We start from the raw sequence: 8,366 nt of genomic DNA, 5'->3' as shown, positions 1-8,366 counted from the left end.
CCCCATATCCCTCACAGCACCAGGGGTGCCCCTGACCCAGCACAGCACCAGGAGGTGCCCCTGCAGCGGTGCCAGCGAGCGGAGGGGTCACAGTTCGTCTCCCAGGGCATTAATCACCTTTCCTGAGGCTCTGCACGCCTGGACAGAACTATTAATCAGTGCCATATCAGCCCCCCAGCCCGGCCAGGCCCCTTTGTGTGGGTCCCTTCCCATCACAGCCAGATAAGATTATCAGTGACGAGCACGACACCCATTGAGCAGCACCTGACTCAAAGAATGGGATTTTATTTTATTTTTTTATTTATCCCCCTGTCTCAAAGATGAGCTGTTTCTTGTCTTGTCAAACCACATCCTTTTCTTGAAAGAACCAGCTTTAAGAATCCAATTTGTCAAGCTGGACAATCATTTGAGAATCCATAAAAAGCCTCAGTGACTTTATCAAAAAAAATAAATCAGAAGGTTTTAAATGGTAACTGAAAGGGATTTGAAAATAGGTTGAGTGGCCTACATCAATTAATCTTCAGAGAGCTTGGGCTTTGTGAAGCTGGAGTGGCAGAGAAGTGTCAAAAACTAGTTACTGGGCTTGAGGAGATGGAAGTTATCGATATTTCTCCTCTCCTTTTTCTCTTTCTCTTCAGAACACAGTGAGGCAACATCCTCCTGCCACGGGGCACTGCAGAGCTGAGGAGGGCTGGGTGGTCAGGGCCACTCTTTCCTGCTGATATTTTCCCAGTGTTGGCCAGCAATGGCCAGAGCTGCAGTGTCACCGCGGCTCTGAGCCTGTCACCGTCACCGAGCTCATGGCAGGAGCCATCACACACTGCTGCCACTTGCAGGGGGCACCTGAGGATCCCCAGCTCCACCAGCAGCTCCACTGGGGAGGGAGGAGAGCGAGGCACAAAGAGAGAAGAGGTTTGGGAGCAAAGCGTTGCCAACCCACGGGAGACCTTGGGGCTCACAGAGCCACCGGGAGAAGCTGGAAATGAGAGATTTGGCCGAGGAGAGGCAGCCCCTGGAGCCACCAACCTCAGCAGGGGTGTGAGAGCAGAAAACAAAACACAGCCCCAGGGATGGACCCCAGGGGATGCCTGGATGGAAACAATGGATGGACAATTTACCGTAAAAATAAAGAGCTTAGGAGCAATCTGAACGCTGAGGAGGGAAGGGCCAGGCTGCCCTGCTCTGGGATGTGAGGGGCTCCAGATGGCCCTGCAGTTTAGTGCAATAAAAAATTTAATCTGACAGGCAAGTGTGGGGCTGGAGAATAATAATAAGACAAATAATTTCCTTAAAAAAACCCGAAAGGAACCTAACAGCTCAAAGACATCTTCATTTGCAGCAAAGAACAGGGACCATCAGTTATTTACTGCGGCTGGGAGCACGCTCATCAGCTCTCAAAAGGTATTTTGTTGCAGAAGCATAATATAAGGACACTTTCCTCGCTTCCCAGCCGGGGGGAAATAGATCTGACTTGGAACTTGGCCAGAAGGGCTGCAAGTTGGGGCTCTGAAGCGAAGGTGATAACTTTACCAATTAAATATGGATGTGATTTTTCCCCCCTCTCCCACCCTGGAATACTTTTGCACTGCCATTAGGTGATGATATAAAGACACAGGCCTCCTGGTGCAGCTTAATTGCTCCTATATAGAAAAATGATGAGCTCCATTGCACTGCACAAGGGCTGCTGTGGCTACTTGCTGCCTTATTAATAGGTGATAGCGACGTGTGCTTAATTCTTCTGCCCAAGGAAGAACAGGGAGACAGCAAAGCCCTGCTCAGCAAATACCTCAGCACTCACCAAACTGCTCCACTGAACAGCAAGGGGCTGAGGAGAGAGCTTATATTTAATCACACACTTAAAGTGTTTTGCTGAGCTGATGCTCGGTGCAGGGGAGACAGGATGCACTCCCAATTAAGTGATCTTTTATTCCCATAACCTTGTATTTTTCTTTTTTATTGATACACAGAACAGACAATCCTGGGTTTTGCAATCTGCTGCTGAATGATTTCAAGTCCAGGGTGAAGCCTGGGCAAGCTGAGGACGAAAAAAAAAGGCTCTTGTTTCAATGAACCTCAGAACGGGCTGGGAGCAGAAGGGGCTCTGGGATTTCTTTCCCTGGGATGGGGAGGGGGCAGAAATCACCTTCAGCACACAGGGATGAGCAGGGACACCTTGCTTAGAGGTGAGCAGGAGGGAGGCTGCAGGGCAGAACATGGAGTTGGAAAGGTGGCCAAAGGATGCTGCCTGATATCTGATATATTATCATTATTGTTATCATAGAATCATGGAATGGTTTGAAAGGGACCTTAAAGCCTGTCCAGTCCCCCCTGCCATGGGCAGGGACACCTTCCCCTGTCCCAGGCTGTTCCAAGCCCCATCCAGCCTGGCCTTGGACACTTCCAGGGATCCAGGGGCAGCCCCAGCCTCTCGGGGCACCCTGTGCCAGGGCCTGCCCACCCTCACAGGGAGGATCCCTTCCTAATATCCATTTTTTACTATTATTATTCAGCCTTTGGGAAAGCAGTATTTATTACTGCATGTTTTCAGTCTTTACTTCCTCAGCAGCCGCTAAGTCTCTCCTGAAAATCCACATTTGCCTTTGCTTCCTTACAGCCTCTCTAGGAAGAAGGTTTTTAAGGGATGAGTCTCTCACAAAATAAACTGGGGAGCCACCCTGCATGAAAAGCAGGCGGGCAGGGGCTGCAGGGGGTTTGCATTTGCTTCTGCTGAGGCTCTGCAGGTTGAGTTCCATCCCCACAGAAGCTGCTGTGGGCACAGGGGCCGCTGCCAAATTGATGGCAACAGAAAAAGCTGGAGGTACAAATGGCCTGAGAGAAAGCATGATGAGATGTGACTGCCCTGGGTGCGGAGACTGGAGAGAGCAAAATGGGAAAAGACCACCTGGATGAAGAGAAAATGCTGCTGATTGCTCAGGGAAAATGGAGTTAAAGATCATTGGAACAGACAAGGCAATCTGGCGGGCGCTGGGATGGATTCCACGGTGAGGAGGGGAGGGGGCTGCAGCCTGGGATGGGCTGGGGGCACAGGGCTCCTGCCACCCCTGCAGCCCCTGGCAGAGCAGGAGTGAACCAGACAAGTTTGGGGAGCAGTTGAGGGGTCACACAAGTTTTTGGGTGGGACAGGTCCCCACATCTCCCCCAGTCCGAGGACCTTGACCCCGAGTGATGCTCTGTGCGTGCTCTGGGCTGTGGATTCACACACAGACCAAGATTTTCTAAAGGTTATGCAAAGGTTCCCACCCAATTAACGTGCCCGAGCAGCACCAGCTCTGTTTGCCTCATTTCCAAACCTGTAGGTCACAGGGCAGCTCGGCAGCTCCCCCCGCACATCTGTGCTGATCCCTCAGTGCTGGAGCACATTCCAGCGCAGGGCTGATGGCAGAGATGAAGATAACAATAATGATGTATCCATTTCCTCTACCTCGGGCGTTTTTAAGTCATCTCATCTCAGAAATGAGCCAATTCCAGTTTTGCATGACAACCTGTTGGGCCCTCTCAGCCATGGGCAGATGGTGGGGCTGTACTCACACATCACCTCATGGAGCACCTGAAAGGTTGGGACCCCATCACTGCTCTGCTCCAAGGTCACAGAATCACAGAACACTCTGGGTTGAAAGGGACATTAAAGATCATCCGGTTCCAACCCTCTGGAACTACCTGGAATGAAGGTCAGACACTGACCCAGCTTTCTCTCACTGATCTGCCCGACACCCTCTGAACTCCTGTGACACCAGAGGGGATGCAGAGCCCCAGGAAGATGGAGATTTAGTTTGTTCTGGGTGCTGACCAAACCTGCAGCAGCCCTGGAGCCAGGCTCCAGCTGCAGGATCAGGCTGCGTGCAGCACAGGCAGAGATGGACCCCTGCAGAACAGGCAGAAGACACATTTCTTCAAATGTCCCTGCTCATGTCATTAATTATGTCTCAGGTTACTAAACACAAGCAAATTAGGATGATTTCCTTCCCAGCATCACGAAGCCTGAGGTTTGCTATTCCCTTTCTCTCAGGTCTTCCATTAGCCCTTATAGATGATTTCCCTGTCAGGCTTCCCACGCCTGCTCCCAGTTCCCCAGCATTCCCATCCACCCAATCTGTGCTCATTGCAACTCCGAGTGCTCCACTAATTCCTCTCCTCGTGTTGCAATTTCACATTCCCAAACATTGGGTGTAATGGCAGCAGCGCTCCTGCCGCTGCTTCCAAATTAAATGAGCCAGGAGGAAAAACATTCGGAACCGTTTTCAACCGAGCGTTTATGGTTTGAAGGACATTTTAAAGACAGGGAGCATAACCTGGTGCCTGTGGATGTTTGTGAGGATTTCATCACGAGAAATTGCAAACGGGGGTTGGAGCAGAGCAAAGAAAGGGGTTAAGAAGATGTGACTCACTTTTCCAACCCTCCCAGTGTCCCACAGAGCAGGGCTGGTCATCTTGGCTGTGTTTTTGGGGTCTGGAGAAAATAAAGAGCCACCAGCAGCAAAAGGTGGAGCTCAAGTTACCTTTCTAACCCAAGGAATTGCAAAATCAAGCACATTTTTTAAAAGCTGCTTTTTTGGAGAGCTCCTTGATAAAGGCACAAGGAAAGCACCTGGAGAAGAGGCTGTGGCACTACAGAAATTCCCCCCGGGTCCCCCCGTGTGCCCACCCTGCCCCACAGCGCCAGGAATGAAAACAAACAGCAGCAGAAAGCAGAAAACTTTCAGTCTCCCTGCTGTTAATTATGATCTTACTTTGCACAGAGAACCTGTCATTCAGGCGCCGGTAATGGATAGTTTCTATTTCAATTCTCCCTCCACCCTATTATCTTTTATAAAATTCAGCCAGGCCGGTGATGGATTGATAAGGGCCGGTCCCGGCGGGAGCCGGCGCGCTCGGAATGGCTCTCACGCGCGCCCAACTTCTGTATCTTTTTAAATATTTCAGCTGTTTGAGATCTTTATTTCACATTTCGATTTCCTGTAGTACAGTAAATTTATCTTAGTCACCCAGTCAAGTTCTCTCCAAGTCTCTTATCTTCTCCTCCCTGCTCAGCTGAAGGCCCCTACACTATCAGCGCTGCCGATAAAGCCCCGGCAATGCGCAGATCGCGCTGATCCCGCGGCCCCAAGGAGACCTTGGAAGCCTCACGCCGGCCACCAGCTGGAAGTTCAGCGCTCAAACCCCGCGCTGCCTCCTGCCAAGGCATCTCCAGGCCGGCTGGAAAAGCGTCTGGGGCTTCCCGGAGACCCAAAGGCCGGTGGGGCCGAGGGCAGCTGCTCCCCGCAAGGAAAAGCCCAGCGGGGAGCAGCCGGGATGTCCCCAGTGGAGGGGTCTGTGCCGGCCAGAAGCGCTGCCGCCGTCCCAGGCCGGCAGGCAGAGGTTATCCACCAGGCAGGGATGCGTTTCACCCCCACTAAAACACAGATTTTGAAATATCTCAACAGCAAGGAGCAGAGAGAGCATCACACGCTGCCACGGGAAACCCACCCCAGCAGCGCTGTCCCGCCGGGGGAGCAGAGGGGAGCAATCAAACTGAAATAATAATGAAAAAAACCCAGCAAACAGGTAAAAAATCCAGCAAAACAGGTAAAGCCGAGTCACCTTCTCGCTGCTCCGCCGCTGGCAGCGCCGAGCGCGATCAGGCAGCACCCCCTGGTGCCACCGCGGGCACCGGGAGCGGCGACGATGGAGAGCCGGGAGAGCTCTGCCCGGGAGAGCTGGAGAGCCGGGAGAGCTCTGCCCGGGAGAACTCTGCCCAGGAAAGCTCTGCCCAGGAAAGCTGGGATTCGGCCCCACGCCCGGTGGATGCCCCGGAGAGGCTGAAAGGGGCTGCGGGAGGCAGCGCAGCTCGCCCGGCTCGCTCCGAACACAAGCACGCTTCTTTGGGACCGTCCCCGTGCCTCCCGCAGCATCCCGGAGCTCCAGGATCAAGGGAATCTTGGGGATTTCCCTCCTGGGGAACAGCTCTGGTGGTGCCCTGCTCACGGAGCTGGGTCCACTCCTCTCTTGGGTCTCTTGGGGTGATTTCCTGCCCCAGGATCACAGCCAGCAGCAGGGCACCCAATAAATACACCCGCAGAAAGGTGATTTATCTGTAGGGGAAGCCATGGAAATTCCCAAACCCTTTTAAATATCCGTTTCCTGGCTCTAAAGCATTGGGAAGTTGCCAGCTGGAGAATGCATTTGTCTGCTCCCCTCTGTGTATTTTCTGCTTTTCATTATAATTTGCTAAATAATACATTACAGTGAGTTATTTATCACACTCAGCCGTTTCACGATGCCTCCTCCATCCCAGGGAATTTCACCCATAAATCAGACACACAAATATCTGCTGGAATGGCTGGAGGTTTAACCCTGCACCCTTCAGCCGCCCCAGCAGCTCCCAGGCTCTGCCGGGGAAAGGACAAGCTCCAGCCCCGGGAGCGAGCAGAGAGGCACAGCAGGGACACAGCACAGCCCCAGAGCTGCTCCTGGTGGCTGAGCAAGGAGCTCGGCCAACACCAGGTTGTCACTGCAGGGAAATGAGACAAGGACAGCGCTCACCTTCAGTCCCGAGAGGGAAAATTTATGATTCCTCCTTTCCAAGTCACTGTAACCCCTCCCTTTGAAGCAAATTGCTTTGAAATATGGATTAATTTAACTTTACACCATCCATCTTAAATCAACAGTATCGGGGCCCACAGATTGGGAAATCAAGGCATGGAAGGGAAAATTTAAAAAGCAGAACTAGGAACAAAACCCCCTCTCTGTGCTTTAACTACAAAATCATCTTTCCTCATTAGCAGCTAATCAGAACTACCAGAGGGGAAGAGATTACAGACAGGGCGGAGAGGGGAGTAACTCACAGAAATACAGACATCAGAACAGATTTTCATTTATTTACTCATTTATCACAGTGAGTCACAGGCTCTGGGTTCATGAGTCTGCATTAGCCTTGCAGGATTTTGGGATGCAATCTCCAAAATCTCAAAAGTGAACAGGTCACAGCCACGTGCCATCTCAGGAAGGAGAAAATCAGCAGTTTGGGGCTGGTCTCGGGAAGTCTGATATTGCTTTGGCTGTTGGATTAGAAGGAACCACTAATCTTCCCTCGCCAGCCTCCTAATCTCTCCGGGAGCCCAGCTGATTTATCTGAAACTTGCTCAGCGGAGAACAGCCCAGGCTGCCTGGCACTGGGATGGATTCCAGCGGCTCTGGGAGCCAGGGAACGGCAGCCAGGGGAGCTGAGGTGCCCCAGGGCACCCCGTGATGTCCCAGGGTGGGAGCAGGGTGGGGATGGACAGCACCGATGTCAAACTCGGGCTGTTTGCTCCTTATGTGAGCAGCTCCAGAACGAGCTCTGAGAGCCAGCGCTGAGCCCCTGCAGCTCTTCTGCTCCTCCAAACACCTCTGGGCACACTCAACCCGCCTCTGTGTGTTTAGACACCAAAATAAACCACCAGCAGTTCAGAGGCTTTTTTCCCCTCCCTATTTTTCCCCCGAAAATATTGGCAAGAAGCCAAGAGCTTTATTTACTCCAGGCAGGGAATGTCTCATTTCAAGCTTTCCTTTTCCTCCCAGGTTCATCCCAGCTCTCCAGAAGTGAGGAGAGACTCCCAGAGCTGACCACCTTCCCCAGACACTGCCCTGGGCTGGCCCCAAGGTCTCCAGAGGGAACCTGGATGGCAGCAGCCCCGGGATGTCCCAGCTGGGCTCTGCACAGAGCATTACCTGCGGCATTCCCAGCCCGGCACAGCAGCCCACGCTGGGAAACCAGGAACATCTTTTTAAATAAGAGGAGGAAATGGTGTCTTTGTGTCAGGCAAGTGGAAGAAATCCAGGACCAAGAGACTGCAGAGCCTTTCCACTTCAGACAGCAGGTGCTCTCCAAGATGTGGTTATGGCAACAAAATAAATGATGGATAATTGCTTTTGTGACAACTTGCCAATTAAATTAGACTCAGCAGAATAACATAATGACAATTTGTTATGCTCTGGTGGGCACTAACACACCAATCATAATTAAATGCTATGACTGAAATAGAATGCTGCTGTACACAGGAATATATAACCCCAATTCCCTCCCAGTGAAACATTATAGGTTCAGACTTGATTTCAATTTCTGGAGGATAATAGCATTAGCGCACATCAGAATGAGCTTGCAATATGCAGAGAGGCAGCAGCAGCACAGGGACAGACAGAGCCAAGGGCAGCTGAGCCACCGGGCTCCTGCAGGGACCCCCCAGCTCTGCTGCTCGGGCCTGGGAGCAGCGGGGGATGTCCCAAAGCACGGCTGAGTCCTGGGGAGGATTCAAATCCCTGCCTCGGGGGAGGGACCGGCTCCGAGCGAGTGACACCGGCCCGGGGGAGCAGCCCCAGCACAGACACCG

The sequence above is a fragment of the Parus major genome, chromosome 19 (genome assembly GCF_001522545.3).
Source record: "Parus major isolate Abel chromosome 19, Parus_major1.1, whole genome shotgun sequence".
In the NCBI taxonomy this organism is placed as follows: Eukaryota; Metazoa; Chordata; class Aves; order Passeriformes; family Paridae; genus Parus; species Parus major.
This window is presented reverse-complemented; position numbering follows the sequence as displayed.